Source organism: Cryptomeria japonica, chromosome 4, assembly GCF_030272615.1.
Source record: "Cryptomeria japonica chromosome 4, Sugi_1.0, whole genome shotgun sequence".
NCBI lineage: Eukaryota > Viridiplantae > Streptophyta > Pinopsida > Cupressales > Cupressaceae > Cryptomeria > Cryptomeria japonica.
In genome coordinates, this window is record NC_081408.1 from 165738569 (window position 1) to 165758248 (window position 19680).

The following is a 19680-nucleotide window of genomic DNA, read 5'->3' on the forward strand; positions in this document are numbered from 1 at the left end:
CATAGATGGCTTAGAAATAAAAGCTCTAAATGCAGTCTCAGATTTCTGTACACTACCATCATAATAATTTAATTCAAAAGCAGTAAGATTTCCAATGATGGAGTCAAGAGTTACCTTAGTTTTGTCAATGGACTTCATCTCGGGAATAGCTGCAACTCGGATAGCATAGACCAGTAGCAAGGTTCTCAGTACCTTACTGATCACTGTGGAATCTTCCTCTTTACCTCCTACACTCTTAATTTCACCAACTATCTCTTTTATCTGTTGTTCATACTGCTGGATATTCTCACCTTCAGTCATCTGCATGTCATCAAACTTTCCTCTTAGACTCTCTTCTTTAGCAACCTTAACATGTTCATCACCGCTATAAATCTCTTCAAGTTTTTTCATACCTCATATGCAATTTCAAGACAATGAACATCTACATACTCTACATCAGACAAAGAACTGATAATAGCCTCCAATGCTTGATGATTTTCTTGTTTCTCTTTCTTCTGATCATCAGTTAACATCCCAGTAGGTGCAACATACTTAGTATCAACATGTTCCCAATACTGGCTTCCCAAACTCTTGATATAAATTTTCATTATGTCACTCCATATCATGTAGTTCTCTCTATTAAACTTCAGACCTTCCTTCTTCCTCATGATCTATAGATCTTTACCTCAAGCTGTTAGGCTTAGACCTTAGAGGACCTAATATGCTCTAATACCAATTGATGGTATGATTAAAGAATAAGTATCCGGTCAACTATTGAGAGGGGGGGGGGGGGGTGTGAATCAGTAGATAGAAAAACTGATACAAACTTCACCAATCTCAAAAATCAATCTCTCAAAGTAAACTTCGAATAATACCTCTGTCAAGATAAAAACTCATAGGATAAATCGGTTGACTGTTACAACAAATTAACAATAAACAACTTCTTCATTTCTCAATACTTCTGGTTATCATGACTTATCAAAATAGTTAAGTAGTTAAGTAAATCAACCACAAAAATATTCACCACTTGACACAAATATTTTTGACGTGGAAACCAAAATAGGTAAAAACCACGGTGAGATGAGACACAAGATAACTATCTGAACTCTTCTGAAGTTCACCTTGTTAGGAGCCTAGCCTATTAAAGCTTTATAAAAATTCCTATTAAGAACTGATCCTGTTAGGAATCACTCGGTTAAGGGATTGACTACAAATGCCTTGTTAGAAGCAATACCCTATAAGGAGTAACCTCGGTAGAGGATTTGAAAATCCAATCTAATGGACCACCTTGTTAGAGGATTTGAATAACACCAAGCTTGTTAGAGCTTACCCAGTGAGGGGATTTCAATTCTGTTGTAATTGTTAGAAAACAACAGGAGTTTGTTGATCTGTTTGAATAGCACTACACTTGCTTGATTAGATCGATTTCATGCTCCTATCTGCCTTTACTCAAACTGAAGATACATCATCTAGTTTGGCAACCACACACTCAACTGAACTATGTCTATCTCTTTACCAACTCATTAAACTAAATAACTTCATCGAACTTAAATACAAATCAATCAGGTCGGTAACACAACAAAAACCTAATTCTCATAGAGATTACAAACAAATCGGTTAAAGTATGACCATTGGATTACATAGAAATCTCCACACATCAATCAAAAAACCTTGATCGCTCCTTGATCATCACTTCATCGAACTTAGTAACTCATCATGCGCTTTGCATTAGATGCAATACATTTTCTTTTTCCATAGACAAAAACCGTTACAACAACTCATCAAAATCTCTTGGAATTGTCTTCATACAATAATCATTACCGCTCATCATCAGATCATAAACCAATATAACCAATTCACCAAACTGAATCGTTTAGGGTTTATCAAAAGCAACAGGTAGGGTTTACCGGTTACAACAATAGATAAGGTTTACACCAGTTACCGATTCACTCCATAAATTCTTCCTACCGATTACAGTAACAATATTACAACAATATCAACAATATCATTACCGGTTAATTGATATCAATGTCAACATAACATATCATTAATGCAATCTTCATGCAAATGCCAACAACATCATCTTGTCTTGCTTTTGTTGTGTTTACTCTTGCTGCATGGTCTAGATAGATCTCCTTGAGGTCCCTCTTATCCATGACTACACTAGGTGGTATCAGAGTGAGATTTCATTCCGGAGATTGCGTTGTCCTAAATATTTTGTTGTAGAGTGGTAGACTGTGGATCCAACCTGCAACTATAGAGGACTGGCGTGAATATGACACGAAGAGGAAATAGGAATGGTGTAGCAAGTGGGAATGCAAACCCGTTTGTGATGGAAATGTTGAGAGTAATTGCAACCCGGTTGGAAGCTGTTGAAACAACCCAGAGAAGAGGTCGACATATTAAAGATGTGAGCAAAGATGAAGAAGAAGAAGAATAGGCTGAACAAGTAGCAAATCCATCGATGATTGATTTCGTTGAAGAGAGGTTCTTGAGGGTTTTGAGTAGGGCGAACAACAAACCACATTTTACCCCACCAGAGTATGGTGGTAAGTTGGATTCAGATGAATTAATGGATTGGATCTCGAAGATGGAGAAGTATTTTGATTTTGAGAACACCACATAAGAAAGAAAAGTGAAATATGCTTGTACTCGGTTCAAAGGTCATGCATCCCTTTGGTGGGAATAGTTGCAGGTTGATAGATAGGGAAGAGGTAAAGAGAAGATCAAATCATGGGAGCGGATGGTTACCAAGTTGAAATCAAAGTTTATGCCAACTGATAACCAAGTAATTTTGTTCTAGAAGTTACAAAACTTGAATTAGAAAGAATCAAGTGTGAAGGAGCATACCAAAGCATTCTACAAGTTAAATATTAGATCCGAACATGTCGATGATGAGATTGAACAAGCTGCAAGATATTTGAATGGATTGCGGATGTCTATACAAGATGAAATCAGTTTGATCAAGTTGCAGAGTGTTGAAGAAGCTTACCAATATGCCTTAAAAGTAGAAGAGAAGTTGAACAAAAGACATGAGTAGAGACAGAGAGGTAGAGGTGGATGGTTTTTCAGAGGAAGAGAAACCTATATAGATCATAACAAAGACAAGGAAGTAAGCAAAAATGGTAATTCATATCAAAAGGATGACAAGAATTTCTACCGGAGAAGAGAACCTGATGGTTACTAGAATGAGGGTTTTGGAAAAGATGACATAAGACAAGATAAGAGAGTGTTTAGAGGAAGTTGCTTTAAGTGTGAAGGAGAAGGACATCGTGCTTTTGAATGTAAGAAGACTGAGAACATTGGGAGATCAACATTGGTAGAAGAAAGCCCCACTAGATCAGCTAACATACGAGAAGATGGAGAACTATTGATGATGAGGAGAGCCTTGTGCTATACCATAAAGGATGAAGAACCCTTGTAGAGGAGAAATTTGTTCAAGACTAGATGTAAGGTATCCAGTAAGTGTTGTAAAGTAGTTATTGATAGTGGTAGTTTGAATAATCTTATTTCAAAAGAAATAGTGAATAAATTGAAGTTGGAAAGATTTAAACACCCCAAGCCTTATCAAATAACATGAATTCGAGATAATCATAAGTTGTTAGTAAGTGAGAAATGCTTTGTGAAATTAGAAATTGGAAATTATCATGATGAAGTTTTGTGTGATATCATGCCTATGGATATTTATCATATTTTGTTGGGTAGACCTTGGTAGTTTGATAGACAGGCAATACATGATGGGAGAAAGAACATATACACTATTGTAGCAATGGGATGAAACAAACCTTGTTAGCCTCGAAGGAGTCCCTGAAGAGTGAAGTTTGTATGAATGCTAGAATTTTTTTGGTGGATGGAAGGAAATTATTGGATGGAATGAGACATGAGAATGTGTGCTTTTCCTTAGTTCCTAAGAAAACTAAGAACCCAAAGCATGAAGAACAACCAGAGGAGATAAAAGAGTTGCTGACAGAATATAGAGACATCATTTCAGATAATGTTCCTAATGGATTACCACCTATGAGGAGTATCAACCATTACATGGACTTGATTCACGGAGCTAGTTTGCCTAACAAAGTTGTACACCGATTGACACCGATAGAAAATGAAGAATTGAATAGAAAAGTGTAGGAATTGTTGAAGAAAGGTTTGATCCAAGAAATTTTGAGTCCCTATGCAGTACCAGTAATGTTAACACCTAAGAATAATGGAGAATGGAGGATGTGTACCAATTCCAGAGCAATAAACAATATTGCAGTAAAGTACCAGTTTCCTTTGCCTAGGATGGATAACATAATGGATTGTTTAAGTAGAGACAAATACTACACAAAGATAGGTTTGAAGAGTGGATATCATCGAATCAGAATCAAAGAAGGAGATGAGTGGAAGACAACATTCAAGATAAATGAAGGATTGTACGAATGGTTGGTGATGCATTTTGGGTTGACTAATGCACCGAGTACTTTTTTGAGGTTGATGAATGAGGTATTGAATACATTCTTGGGTAAGTTTATTATTGTATATTTGGATGACATTCTGATTTTCAGTAAGACTTGAGGAGTATTTGTTGCATTTAAGACAAGTTTTGCAGAGGTTGAGAGAAGAGAAGTTGTTGATAAATCTTAAGAAGTGTAGTTTCATGAAGGGAGAGTTAGTCTATTTGGGATTTGTGATATCAGCGAATGGATTGAAGATGGACCCTGTGAAGGTAAAAATAATTGTTGAATGGCCTACCGGAAAGCATTGGAGACGTAAGATCATTTCATGGATTGACTAGTTTCTACCGAAATTTTATTAGAAATTTCAGTTTAGTTTGTAGACCTATGACCGAGACAATGAGAGGAGATAGGAATGAATTCAAATGGACAACCAGAGAAAATAAGAGTTTTGAATTATTGAATTAGAAGGTGACTAAGTAGCCTGTGTTAGCTTTATCAAATTTCAAAAAGTATTTCAAGTGGACCATGATGCAAGTGGGAATGCAATTGGAGCCATGTCAAGTCAGGAAGGAAGAGCAGTAGCTTATTTCTATGAAAAGTTGAATGATGCAAGAAGGAGATATTTAATGTATGATCAAGAATTTTATGCCATAGTTGAAGCCTTGAAGAAGTGGATGTTAGGACCCAGAGGCAACTGAGAGGGAGGGGGTGAATCAATTGTCTAATAATTTTAACCGAATTATAACCTAACCAAACTTAATGCATAATATCGATAAACCAAACTTTATGTCCGTTGACAATTAAAATTTAATTACAGTACCAGTAAAGTTTAATGCATGAAACAAAAAGACAAATAACATTGAAGCACATAACACATATATTTGTACGTGGAAACCCTATAAGGGGAAAAACCATGGTGGGAAACCTTACCCACAATCAGATGATACTACTACAGATAGTATGTGTGTATGATATGGGGTCTGCACATGAAGAAAGGCCAACTGCCTAGAGCTCATTGCTCAATCACAAGATGGGAGTCACACTGACTATAATTGGATGATTAAATCTAATGATAATGTACTGCTCAAAATAGCATCTTCATATGCTTTATTCACTACTAGTTAAGCTCTGATTGTCTTCTCCAAAAACCTTCCTTCATTCTTCAAATGATGTCTGCATGTATAGCTTTGCTTATATTCGCATATACTGAATATCACAACCTTATAAACCTTTTCTCAATCCTATATCAATCTTACAATTGAGATCTTACATATATACCAAAACCTAAGACCAATTGTGTAGGTCGACTCTCTAAGAATATTACAATAAAATCAATTACAAATGAATCAATATGTGATGCATCTTATCGGCTCAATGCATTTACAATAATAACAAATCATCTCGATAACGTGCCGTGTTGATAATGCTTGCCGATCCATAACCTAGACCTATTTGCTGGTAACAAAAAATATGCAAACCTGATTAGAGCAATAACCAAATCACCAAAACCAAGTGTCTAAACAATGTCTTCGACATAACCAAGTAATCTCCAAGTCATCCTTAGTGCCGGTGAACAATATAACTTGCTAGTGAACCAGATACCGGTGACTGTGCATAAGTCATTGAACATGTCGGTGAGCATAACCAAAGATCTTCAAGTGCTGATAGGTGTTGACAAGTGTTGACATCAATGAAAAAACCAGTGCAACACATCCAAAATACCAACAATGGAGACATTACCTGTTGTATAAAGAATTTGTGATGTATACTGATCATCAAGCCTTACAGTATTTGAACAGTCAGAGTAAGTTGAATCAAAGACATATGAGATGGGTAGAATTTTTGCAAAGTTACACCTTTGTGTTGAAGCATAGAAGTGGGAAGTTAATCAAGGTTGTTGATGCATTGAGTAGAAGAAGGAATTTGCTGATAGATATGAGAGTGACAGTATTAGGATTTGAAGAGTTGAAGACCTTGTATGATGGTGACCCGAATTTTGCAGAACCTTGGAAAGCATGTAGAGCACCGGTTATGGTAGATAGAAGTAAGTGGTTGGATTATTTAATTCAGGATAGGATGTTATTAAGAGGAGTTCAATTATGTATACCTAAGAGTTATATGAGGGAGAATTTGATAAAGGAAAAACATAGTGGAGGATTAGCCAAACACTTTGGTGTTGACAAAATAGTAGCATTGTTAAGTGAACATTACTTTTGGTTTCAAATTCATAAGGATGTCAGGAAATTTGTGCAGAGCTATAGACTTTGTTAGGTTGCAAAAGGTATTAGTTAGAATGTGGTATTGTATAAACCTTTGACAGTTCTGGAGAGACCTTGAGAGGATATGGGCATGGATTTCATACTTGGATTGCATAAGACACAAAGAGGGAATGATTCTATATTTGTGGTGGTGGATAGATTCTCAAAGATGGCTCATTTCATACCTTGTAAGAAGACATCAGATGCAGTGGATATAGTTGCCCTATTTTTCAAGGAAGTGGTGAGATTACATGGATTACCTAAGAGCATAGTCTCAGATAGAGACACTAAGTTTATTGGTTATTTTTGGAGAACACTTTGGAAAAAGGTGAAGACAAATTTAAAATTTAGTTCTACTTTTCACCACCAAACTGATGGATAGATAGAGGTAGTAAACATGAGCTTGGGAAATTTGTTGAGATGCTTATTTGGAGAGAAGAGCAGAAGTTGGGATTTGATTCTTGCACAAGAATAGTTTTCCTACAATAATTCAATGAACCGGAGTATCAGAAAAACACCTTTTGAGATAGTCACTAGAGCACACCCTAGACATATATCAAAATTGAGGAATATTAGTAATGAAGACAAGAGGAGTGTATAAGAAGAAAAAATTTCAGATCACATGAAAGCCTTACATGTCTAGGTTAAACAATTGGAAGATATGAACAACAAGTATAAGGAGAAAGTAGATGAGAAGAGAAGACATAAGGAATTTGAAGTTGGCGATTAAGTGATGGTGTACCTGAGAAAAGAAAGATCTCCAATTGGAACCAATAACAAGTTGCAGATGAGAAAGTTTGGAACTTGCAAGATCTTGAGGAAATTTAGTTCTGGGAATGCATATAAAGTGGAGTTACCAAATAGTTTGAGTATTTAACCTATATTCAATATTATAGATCTACATTAGTATCATCAATCAGAATTAAGTAAAGATAGTGTTGCAAACTTGGAGAAGCAGTTGCCCTAGAAGGAACTAGATCAGATTGAAGACATTTTGGATAGTAGGATTGGGCATAGTACCCAGAGAAGTCAGTGCAAGGAGTATCTTGTGAAATGGAAGGATTGACCAATTGAAGATTCATCTTGGATTTCTCAGGAAAAGGTGGATCACCTTGGTTTTCCTCTGACCCCAGAAAAGTGAGGGACTCACTTTTTTTTAACAACCCATGATGTCTAATGCAGGAGCATCCCTGGTTCTTGGAAATCTTGCAGCAACCAAAAACATTTCTTTTTAGTTTGTTTTCTATTTTGCAGTTTCAACATTTCTATCTACATTTTCTTGCATTTTCTCACCAGATCTTGCGGAGTTGGATTTTTCTTGTAATCATGATTATCTTCCTTATTCCTGAACCTTGAGACGTTTGGATCTTTCTCTGACAAGTTATCACTTTAGGATTTCGAGATAGTTTTCTGGCTTAGAACACTAGAACCGCTTGGACCTATTTGCTATTGGGAAATCTTGCGGATCATTTGCATAGTTTGTGGGGCCTCAGTTCGTTGTTTTTGAAGTTCCTTGGTGTGTGGCCAACCTTCCCTCTGATCCATACTTCTTCCTTTGGATTTTCATTGGCGGAGGCCAACCTGGCGGTTTTACATGTTTGATCTTGTTCTTCATTATTTGATTCTTCTTGGTCAGAGCCAGATCCCTCTAGACCATATAAATCAATGTAATTAAGCATCATAATTCATTCCAAAGAATCTAGAAGATATATCTCAAGATTTAGAGGTCCCGAGTGGACCGATTATGTAATTGAGCATGTATGTAGAAGGCCAATGAGACAAATCTTGTAGTCTGGATGTTACCAGCCATTTGTAATCCATTTTCATTCATTCAGTTTTGAATTGCCTCCATCATCTTGTCTTGCTTTCATTGTGTTTACTCTTGACGCATGGTCTTGATAGATCTTCTTGAGGTCCCTCCTAACCGTGACTGCACCAATATGGATAGTAATCTTGATGAATTGTGCAATCGATATTCTTAAGGAAATAATCTAGTTCCATTTGTAGGGGAAGAATATATATATATATAGAGTCATGATGTAATAGATGAATAATGGAAGATAGGGGAATTAGGAACATTTGATTTGATGCTTTAAAATGAACTTATAAAGTTAATGGGGTTATGAAGATATGCATTTGATAGCTCATAATGTCAAGATTGAAAGAAAGTACTTGAGTAGAACTTAAAATAAATGGATGTTAATGATTTCATGATATGTATGTGTTATTGTGATGTTGATAGTAAGTAGTGACATTAAGATACCATAGGGAGAAGGTAAATGGATGAACGGAAGATTAGATATAAGCATTGAGATGATATTTGTTATGATTTTATTTCCGCTTGTGTTATGTGTTGTTATGGGTATGGTTATGTTCATGATGTTATATGCATTCATGTGATGTTAATATATGATTTGGGGTAATGATAGTTATTATGTTGCATTAGTTAGTGTCTTAGAAAAAAAATTATCTCTATTTGTTGGTTAGTCTAGTTATTTTCTCTAGGGTATTTTGGCGGGCATTACAAAAATAATTGAGTAATGAATTTAAAAGGACTCTTGATATTAAATGTTTCTATTGAATTTTTTTTTACTGCAATTATATGTTTATGTATGCTTATTTATCTATCTCTATGAGGTTCCTCGTGGGGGATGTCACACACACACAAATATATAGATATGTATATCTATATATACATATATGTGTGTGTGTGTGTGTGTGTGTGTGTGTACACTCACACACACACATACATCCATATATATGTAGATGTGCGATTCAAATCCTATGTATGCATGTGTGTATGTATGGAAATTAATACGTGATAAATTTGTAATGTAGAATAAAAGGACTAGAACAAGGTTGTATGACCAAAAAATAGAGACAAAGAAATAAAGGCACAACATCTAGTCAAGAACAAGCCACTAAAATAATTGATGACCAAGCTATTGTGACTTAGGTATGACAAGGAATTGGTCCTAATAAATCTATAAATTTTTTCTATGGTAGTAAAATTTGATGGACATGGATGAAGATTCTCTCTTCAATGAGATTTCAACTAAAGATATGTTACCTCAAAGCACATTAAAATTACACTATAAAAGAATTTGGGTTGAATTTTTTCAGGGGAAATCTCTAATTAGAAAATAATAATAATGTGCAAAGTTAGAAGAAGAAAAATCGTAAGCAACATTAAAATGTGTTGAGAGGAGGAGTCAAAATATTGATTTAAGTGTTACACATGGAGAATTTATGATTCTAATTTCTAGTAAGAAATTATTACATAAAAGACAAGTTCAAGAATTTTCCCAATTAGTAAATGTATCTAGGAGAATTGTTGAAAGATATACTATGAATAGAAACATGTTAAATAAAAATATTAAAAATAATTTGGTAAGTATTTATTGGGTTACTCAAATTAGATAGAATTTATGAAGTTATAAAAAAATAGGTAACTGGATATCCTCCCATCCCACTGCACCCTAAGAAGCTCCATCACTATGGCTCCTAGACTGTCTACCAAGACATTGTCTCACATGTATGATATACCATGGCTCCTAGACTGTCTACCAAGACATTGTCTCACATGTATGATATACCATGAAGAGTCATCCTATACTCATCTTAAATAAATCGTTATAAATCTAATAGATCACTAACTTGAAGAATGCACTCAAATTATGAGGATGATTTAGAGTTCTAGGATCAATGATCCTTTATTTACTATTCAACTAAGGTAGATATAAGTAAATTTCATCACTCACCATTGATGTTTGAATGGTAAAAATAAGGCTTATGAATAATGGCAATGTTGAGTTCATCAGAGGTAAATGATATCTATTTTAAAGTTCAAAGATAAGGTAGCCAACAAAATTTTGATGTTCAATGACAAACAACTTTTATAGTAGTTAAGCATTTTGGTTGCATCAAGATCGATGTTTATGACTACCTAGAATGCATTTTGAAAAAATCGAACACAAAAAGTGAAAGGAAAATCAATGATGGCTAACTATTGATGGTAAATTTGAGAACATTCATCTCTTTGGGCACTATGGATTTGAGATTTACCTTTTTTCATGAATTTAATTTAATTGTTTAAAAAAATATTGAAGGGAAATCACCAACTTTTCTTTGATTTGTTTCTTTTCCTTAAGGGACTTTTGCAATAATTTAAGATTGAGTGTTTCGTTGCATTTTTGATTAATTTTTCAAATTGTTATTGTGTAATAGCAACATCGAAAGTTATATTAGCTTTAATGATATTCATTTTATGAAGCTTTAAGACAAGTATTTTAAATTGGTTTTCTACACCATGCAACTAAGGCCTTTAAAAAATGGTTGATTGTCAATCTCCATGACACATAGCTAATTTCTTCTTGGGAAAAAGATCAAAGATAAAAAAATAGGATTTTTATTATTTCCTTTCAAAGAATAAACACAAGAAGTGAGAATTTTGGAAGGTAGGAAAAAACGAGATAACAAAAAGGATGTATTTGTCATGATTTGATCTTGATGAAGGATGGGGCTAGATTAATAGTCTTTGGAAAAACAAAAAGACAAAGAACAAGAAACTTAACTAGGGAAAAATAGGGAAACAAAAATACCAAAGTCCTCCATTAAATCCCATAAATAAACAAAACCAAACAAAGAAAGGAAAGGAACAAAATATAACACAAAAGAGAACAAGGAAAAAAACTTGAAGTCTAGCTAACCAACAAATATAGAAAAAATAATGGCTTCCCTTGAAGACTAACCATGCAACCTTTATTTCCAAATAGGATATGAGTGTGATGAATCTAATGGATTATTATTGAAAGTTATTAGGGTTTGATCTAATTTGTAGAGATCAAAGATAAAGTAAGGCTAGTTCATAATGACTGGACAAAAGATGGATTGGGGGTTTCAAAGTTCATAAAACCATAAATTAGAGTTCCATTATTGTCCAAACTACAATCATAATGATTTATAGAATGACGTTAGGAAGGGTTAGGGATCAACCATACTAAGTTTTAAATTTTCCTAGTTCGTGGACAAGGAGAAGCAAAAGGATTTTGGGAATAAAGATTATCCCTTCCAAATACAAAAAGGAGAAGCCCCAAACTTTGAAACTTAAAAAGAAGGAAGGGGAACAAAATAAGATGATCAAGGCTCTAGGATTTGTTTTTAGGTATTCAAAATTGGAAAACCCTAGAAGATTCAATCAGGCAAAAAGAGAACAAATAAGGGAAAACTAAAATAAAAAGTGAAACAAAAAGATAGGGCCCCTACTTTGTCAACTGACACTGTAGAGCATGGGTACAAGACACAATAGGGCCAAAAATGGTGTTATGGTTATTAGTAAAGAAAAGATGAATATCCTCAATATAATCTGCCAATAAACAAGGATTATAGATTTTTAATATATGAACCCCAAGTAGCCATGCCTAAAATAAGATGCATTTCCTATTCCACTATATAAATAGGGTCCATGGATGTGGCTCTACCAAGCTGATTAGAAACTATATATGATGTAGACTGGGTATCAATGCATGAGACTTAGGAACAAGGAGACAAGTCTTTGAACCATCAAAACATGCAATACATGTGATTAGGGATAAATTTAAGAAACCACCCCCGAGGCAAAAGTGTAAAATCTTAATTATTTTTTAAAATTTTATCATTGAGACCGATTTTTCGGCCTCTGCAAATGAGCGATAGGAGGCAACTTGGTGCTTGGGCAGATGTGGCATGGGAGGATCCCCCAGATGTGCCCGAATGGGTTTTTTCCAAAGGGTGATGGGAAGATAGGGCTCCACAGATAGGCAAGCATTATAGGGGTTTTCGTTCGGTCTCGAAATACTTTCAGGGGTTTTTTAAGAGCAATTCATGTCGTCACAAGGGGAGCTTCAATCTGCGAGCACATGGCAGAAATGGTCTGAGAAAGAATAACATTAGGAAACAGAAGGGCATTTTTGGTTGTGATAAATAGATGTTTGCTAAAGTGGTGGCCATGGGAGTCAAGGACACCTCTAGGGCATCCATGTCTATCAAATCGGCGGGTGCTTTTTTTGGAAAGGATGCAGCAATCTCGAGCAATAAAGCCGATTTTGCTTCACATCCAGAGAAAGTTAATATGACGAATGTAGCCCCAATGAAAGAGGTATGGTTCCCGTTGCCGTGTTTTGATTATAGAGGTTCCTTTGTGGCAGAAAGGGCTTCCAGGTTACACTTAGTTGCACTTTTGGGGGAATTTTGGGGTCCTCAAACCAACTTGTCCAAATTGCATTCTAAATTGAGAAAACGTTGGCCTGCAGTAATTTGTTTTCAGTTATTATCAATGAATTCTTGCATATTTGTTTTTGACTCCCCCCATTTTAGGGATGGTGTTCTTGCGAATTTGTTTCATTGGTTTGGTAATAATTTGATTAGGATTTCTTCCTAGAGACCCTTTTTTGTCCTAGAATGGGTCAAGCCTAAAACTTTTTCTGTTTGGTTTGCATTGCCTAAACTTCCCTTCTAATTCACGGACCCAGAAGTGCTGAAATCTATAGGAGATAATTTTGGGAAGTTTTTCACATCTAAATTTTTTTTTGAGGTAGGGAAGGTTCTGGTAAAAATTTGTGTGTTGGTTTCCCCTACTTCTGTATGCCCGATTTCATGTAATATCAAATCGAATGAGGGTATTTGGAAACAATCTATTGTAAAGTTGGACAACAACCTTACTCAAAATTTGAAGATTGTGGATGCCCCTCTATTCTTGGATTTTTGTAATAATAACTCCAAAGCTGTTACAAACAGTAAGGATGGTTTGGATGTTCCTGAGAATCCCGATTTTGTTAAAGCCCCATCTGATTATCAGTCAAAGGAGGGTCCCCCAGGAAATAATGATGTTCAATCGCTCCATAAAGCCTCCACTGAAAAATTGAAGAGTGTTGTGAACACTCGAAATCAGGTTGGTTTGGAAGGGTTTATTAATTCTAAGTCTGTCTGTCAGGTCCAGGGTGACAATGTTAGTCGAATTAATCAGATATGTCCTCCCCCCCCAAAGGTACCAATCATTTTTTTTACTACTCAAAAGGGTGGGCTAGATGGCAATATAGGTGATAAGGTTTTTTGTTCTTTAGAAGGGTCAGGTGGTCATTTGGATATTCCACACAATGTTGGAGGTGCGGGGATATTGCCCTGGTTGAGCCTATTCCCTTAAGTCATGATGATGTTGTCCTAATTCAAAAGGTATAAGAGTTAGCGTACAATGAGTCTATCAAGGAGTTTGGAAAGCCTCAGGAGTCTCTATATATTTCTCCAGATGAACACACGGTACAACAAGTTGAGGTTTTGGATAAGATTATGTGTTCTATTGAGAATGATTTGGATTTAATTCATTAAAGTTTGCCTCTATCCCCTTCCTTCAATCGAGTGGTTCCCCAAGAGTTGGTGGCCTCTCCTCGGTCAACTTTAGTTAAAACTCCTATAGGCCCTCATATTGCCCAAGTTGAGATGAAATTCCCTATCTCTGTTGTGTCTTTGGGAAGGGGTAGACCTCCAAAAAACCACAAAACTCAATTGGAAATTGATGCAGGCATTCAACAAGTTTTATCTGCTTCCCCTGGGGTTAAAAAGGCTTCAACCTTATCTTTGGGTAAAGGGAAAAACATAGGCCATGGTCATGGTTTGAGCTCCATAAAAAAGAAAAAGAAGTGTTTAATTAGCCCTCTGGTCACTAGATCTGTGGCGGTTAAGAGGAGCTTACATAAAAGCTTCAGGGAGAACATTTCTTCTGCCAAGGATGAAAAGAGGGGAGTGTCCACCTCCCCTCGAGGGAAATGAGGTTCATTTAATGGAATGTTAGGGGCTTAAATGCCCCTAACAAGAGACGCTTGATCAAGTCTCAATTAGACTTGGTTAAGTGGGATATAGGCTTGCTCCAAGAGACTAAGCTCTCTTTGGAGAATTCTGAGTTGGTATTTTCTTCTTGGAAGAGGTGGAAATTTATGTCTTGCCCGACTTCTGGGGCTTCGGGAGGTTTGGCATTGTTATGGAATGATTTTGTGGTTGATATAGAATTGGTTGCTTCTGCTCCAAATTGGATGTTATCATTAGTGTCATACAAAGATTCTAGGTTTAAAGTATGGTTGTTTAATATTTATGCCCCCTCAAGTGTCTTGACTAAATTCAGCCTTTAGAGAGAAATCATAAGGGTTTCATCCCCCCTTACGGATCATTCCTTTATTATTTTTGGGGGGATTTCAATGCAATTCTGGATTTGGATGAAAAATCAGTGGGTATTTGTCCCAATAAGAAGTCTATGGATGACTTTAATGCATTCACTTCTGCTATATCTCTTTTTTATTTTAAGCCAAATAATGGTCTTTTCACATGGACTAACATGAGGAAGAATTTTTCTCAAATTGCGGAGAGACTGGATAGATTTTTACTTTCTTCCAATTGGTTTGATTCAGATATTGAGTTTTTTTCGTCTATCCTTCCCTTGATAGGGTCTGATCACTTTTCAGTTTCCTTTTCTGTTCTAAGAGATAGACCTTACCACAAATCACATTTTAAGTTTGAACCCATGTGGTTTAGAGATCCTTCTTTCCTTTCCCTCTTGCGAAAATGGCGGAGAGAGGCTCCATTCATTAAAGGATCTAGAATGTTTCAGATTGTCAAGAAGATCATATTTTAAAAAAAAATATCAAGGAGTGGAATTCTCTACATTTGAAGAATATCTTTGAAGAAAAGCAAAGGATCTTGGATATTATTGATGTTTTGAATAGGCATGTGATGCTACATGGTATGGGTTCTAGGGTGTTTGATGAAATTAAGTCTGTTAGGAGTGAGTTAGAAGAAATTTTGGCACGAGAGGAGGTATATTGGAGACAAAAATCTTGGGAGCTGCGATTAGCTGATGGGGATAAAAATACAAAAAATTCCCATTCTACCACTAAAATGAAAAGGGCTAGGAGTAGGATTACTTGTATTCAGGATTGTAATGGGAATATCCTTTCTGAGGCAGGGGATATTTCTAGTGAAGCAGTAAAGTTTTTTAAGAATCTACCTTCATCCGAGAATATTGATGTCTCTAATAATATTTCCTCTCACATTCCCTCTCTAATTTCTCCGGCTGACAATAAAATGTTAATGTCTCCTTTTTCATTAGAAGAGGTTAAGGGGGCTATTTTTTCTATGAACGCAGATAAGGCACCCGGGCTTGATGGATTCACACCTTTATTCTTCTAGAAATGTTGGGATTTTGTGGGTTCGGATGTTCTTTTGGCTCTTGAGGAAGCTAGGCAAAATAGGACAATCCTAAAAGAAATGAATACTACCTTGATAGTTATTTTACCTAAGAAGGAGGACCCTAAAAATTTTGCAAATTTTCATCCTATACCTTTATGTAATACCCTCTACAAGATCTTTGCTAAAGTGATTTCTATGAGATTGGCTAAACTTTTACCAAAAATAATCTCCCTTGAGCAAGGAGGTTTTGTTCCACAAAGGGAAATTTCTGAGGGGGCTATAGTTTCTCATGAGGTTTTACATTCGATTTCAGTTTAGAAATATCTTGCCATGATCCTTAAGCTAGATATGATGAAGGCTTATGATAGGGTCGAATGGAACACGTTAAAAGTTGTTTTGTCAAGGCTGGGTTTTTCATTGGCTTGGATAAAATGGATCATGTCTTGCATCTCCTCGGCTAGATTCTTGGTTCTTATTGATCAAGTGGTTAAGAATTATGTTTCATTTTTGGGTCAATAGGTCAACAAGGACAAGTCCAAGATATTCTTCTTAAACACTCACTCTTTGATTCAGGATAAGCTCCAGAATTTTTGGGGTTTCCAACTTGGGGATTTTCCTTGTAGCTACCTTAGGATCCCCTTTTTTGTTAAAAAGGACAAGGTGGGTTTTTGGGACAAAGTAATTTTAGGGGTTTCAAAGAAAATCTTGTCATGGAACCATAAATGGCTTACCATGTCTAGGAAAATTGTTCTGATTAAGTCTGTGTTGAATGCGGTACCAATATACTTAATGTCAATTCTCAAAGCTCCCAAGGCTATCCTTGTCAGTTTAAAGGATACTCTGAGATCCTTTCTTTGGAATAATAGTAAATATGGGAAATCTAGGATCCCCTTGTTAGCCTGGGATAAGGTCCGTCTTCCTAAAGATCTTGGGGGGTCAGGATTTAGAAGTTTGGAGGATCAAAATCTAGCTCTGGGGGCTAAGCTAGTGTGGAAATTGTATGATAAAACGGATTCCCTTTGGGCTAAGATCATGTCTACCAAGTATTTTAATAATGGAGTTAGAAAGTCTATTTTTCACGCTTCAAATTTGCCCCAGGGGTCAGCCATGTGGAATTTTTTGGTGAAATGTAGAAGTGTCTTGCTACCGCATCTTTCTTGGGTTGTGCATAATGGTTATAAAGTTAGATTTTGGGATGATGCTTGGAATGGCTATTGTCCTTTAGATTCCATTAGGGATTGGACCACTTTAAAATCAATCCTTTCGGACAGTTGGGGGATTTTTCTATTTGATTATTTTGATATTGTACATAATGGGCAAGTGAAGAGGGCTATATGGAAATCAATTGACTATCTGAATGTTAATCCCAGTCTGAAAGCAGAATTTTGTACTACCCTCAAAGATAGAATTATCATCTTGTCTGAGAGGGAAGATGAGCTTATTTGGACTAAGAGCACATCTGGAAAGTACTCTGTGAAAGATGGATATAATTCCCTTATGCTAGCTAAGGACTTGTCTTCTTGGCATTTCAAATTATTCTGGCATCCGACTTGCCTCCCGAAGGGAGGAGCATTTTCTTGGCTTGATGTACAAGACAGGGTTCTTACAGGGATGAGATTAGATAGGATGGGTTTGTCTATTGTCTTCCCTTGTGTTTTGTGCAATAAGAATTTGGAATCATCCTCTCACCTGTTTCTTCATTGTGATTTTGCATTGGGATGTTGGCATTGGTTGTTTAAGAAACTAGGTTTGTCTTTTGTTATTGGCAGTGACCTTCACTACCACTTTAGAGCCTGGCCTATCTTGTTCTCCTCATCCTTTTATGCTTGTCTTTGGCTTATCTCTCTATCGATTATCATTTGGAACATATGGTTAGAAAGAAACAATAGGATTTTTAGAAAGTTGTCTGCTTCAATTTCTGACATTTTAGTCAAAATAAAGGCTTCTATCTCAGAGGTGGCTTTGTCATACAATCACAAGAATTTTGAAAATTTGACATCCTTCTCTCATTGGATGGTAGGAGTACAAGGACATGGAAATCTCTCTCTGCTATCCCTTCTCATGGGTCGGTTGCAAGAGGTCTTGTTAGTAGTAATAAAAGACTTGCTGCTAGATGGGATCCTCCTCCTCTGAGCCATTTCAAGCTTCATTTTGATGGGGCTTCTAGGGGCAACCCGGGATTTGCTTGGGCCGGTATGGCCATTTTTGACCAAAATGCAGTCTTAATAGCTGCTCAATGTCATGCCCTTGGTTCCCAGTCAAACAATTTTGCCGAATGCCAAGATTTGTCCCTTGGGATTGATTTGGGTATTTCTTTAGGGATTAAAAATCTATTGATTTAGGGGGATTCGATGGTCATCATTCATAGTGTTTTGAGCTACAAGAGTAATTGCTGACACTTGAAGTACATTATAGATCATATTTTGGAGAAATTATCCTTCTTTGATACATTCTCATTATCTCATTGTTTTAGAGAATTAAATAGGCTGGCAGATTTCCTGGCTAACATGGCAATTGACACTGGTGCTCAACTTAAGATGGTGGAGGTGAGTGATATTCCTCAAGACATTCTTCTCAGATATTTGATCTAACCTCAAGGTTTTAAGGCAATTGTCTTGAGCTATTCTTTCCATTATCTCTTGAGGTATCCATATTATCCTCTTCTCTGATCAAATTGTATTTGTGCCACATGTGTAGATAGGAGAGTGACTATTATGTTTCTGTTTACGTATGGTGTACTCTTACAATTCTGCATTTGGGTTAGATGTTGATGTGTATATTTCATTAGGTAAGGTTAGCAGGTATACTTCAGTCTGCATCTCACTCTAAAGAATAATTTACATTCTATTGTGGTATGGGTTTTAGGTTTTGACCTAACTATGGGTTTATGGCAATTCATTTTATTTTATCTGTTTCTAATACCTCTTGAGGCACGCATGTTATCCTTTTCTTGGTTCAGATTCTATTTGGACCACATGTGTAGATAGGAGGATTACATATGGTGTGTTCTTAAAATTTGCTTATGGGCTAAGATGATGGGGTGTATCTCATGAGGTATGGTTTGTAGGTAATTTGCAGTTCTGCTTTATAGGCATGTCAACCTAAAGATAAATTTGAATACTATCGAGGTAAGGGATATTCCTCAAGGCTATGTATAAGGCAGTGGGGTGCATTGTATAGGCCTGATATTTGATGATATCTGATATAGATACCACATTATCATTTTGCGTATCTGTCATTATTAAAGTCTTTTATAGGGTGGCGGCATGTGTGTTTTGAGCAGTCTTTGTTTTAGTCCTTTATAGATTGTGGCATGCTTGTTTTATTGTATGGTATGTTCCTAAGATTTTATTACTTGTTTAAAGTACTGTATCGCTGGCCGCCTTGTGTATGTTTTCAGCCTTGACAGAATTGGCTTATGTGATAATCATTGTTAAGGGTGACGTCCTCACTTGCTAGATATTCATTTATGAATGTTAGTGTAAAGGTTGTTAATTTGTGTGCAATGTTCTCATCAAGTAAGCTTTCTATGGATATTTTGCATTGTCATTATGGGAAGTTAAGGGCAGTTTTCTCATTTATATTAACTCATGATAGTGTCAAGCTATTTTTTATGTTATGTTTTTGTGGTTTTTTCGGAGCTCTTCCTCCTGCAAATGTCTTCTTCACTGTCCATTGGTGCATACAGAGTGGTTCTAGAAGCCCGAATATTGGAAGAAGAAAATGAGGATAATTCTATCAAGCTTGGAAAGTTTTTTAACTTGTTTACTCCTGCAGTGGATTTTGAATTCCAT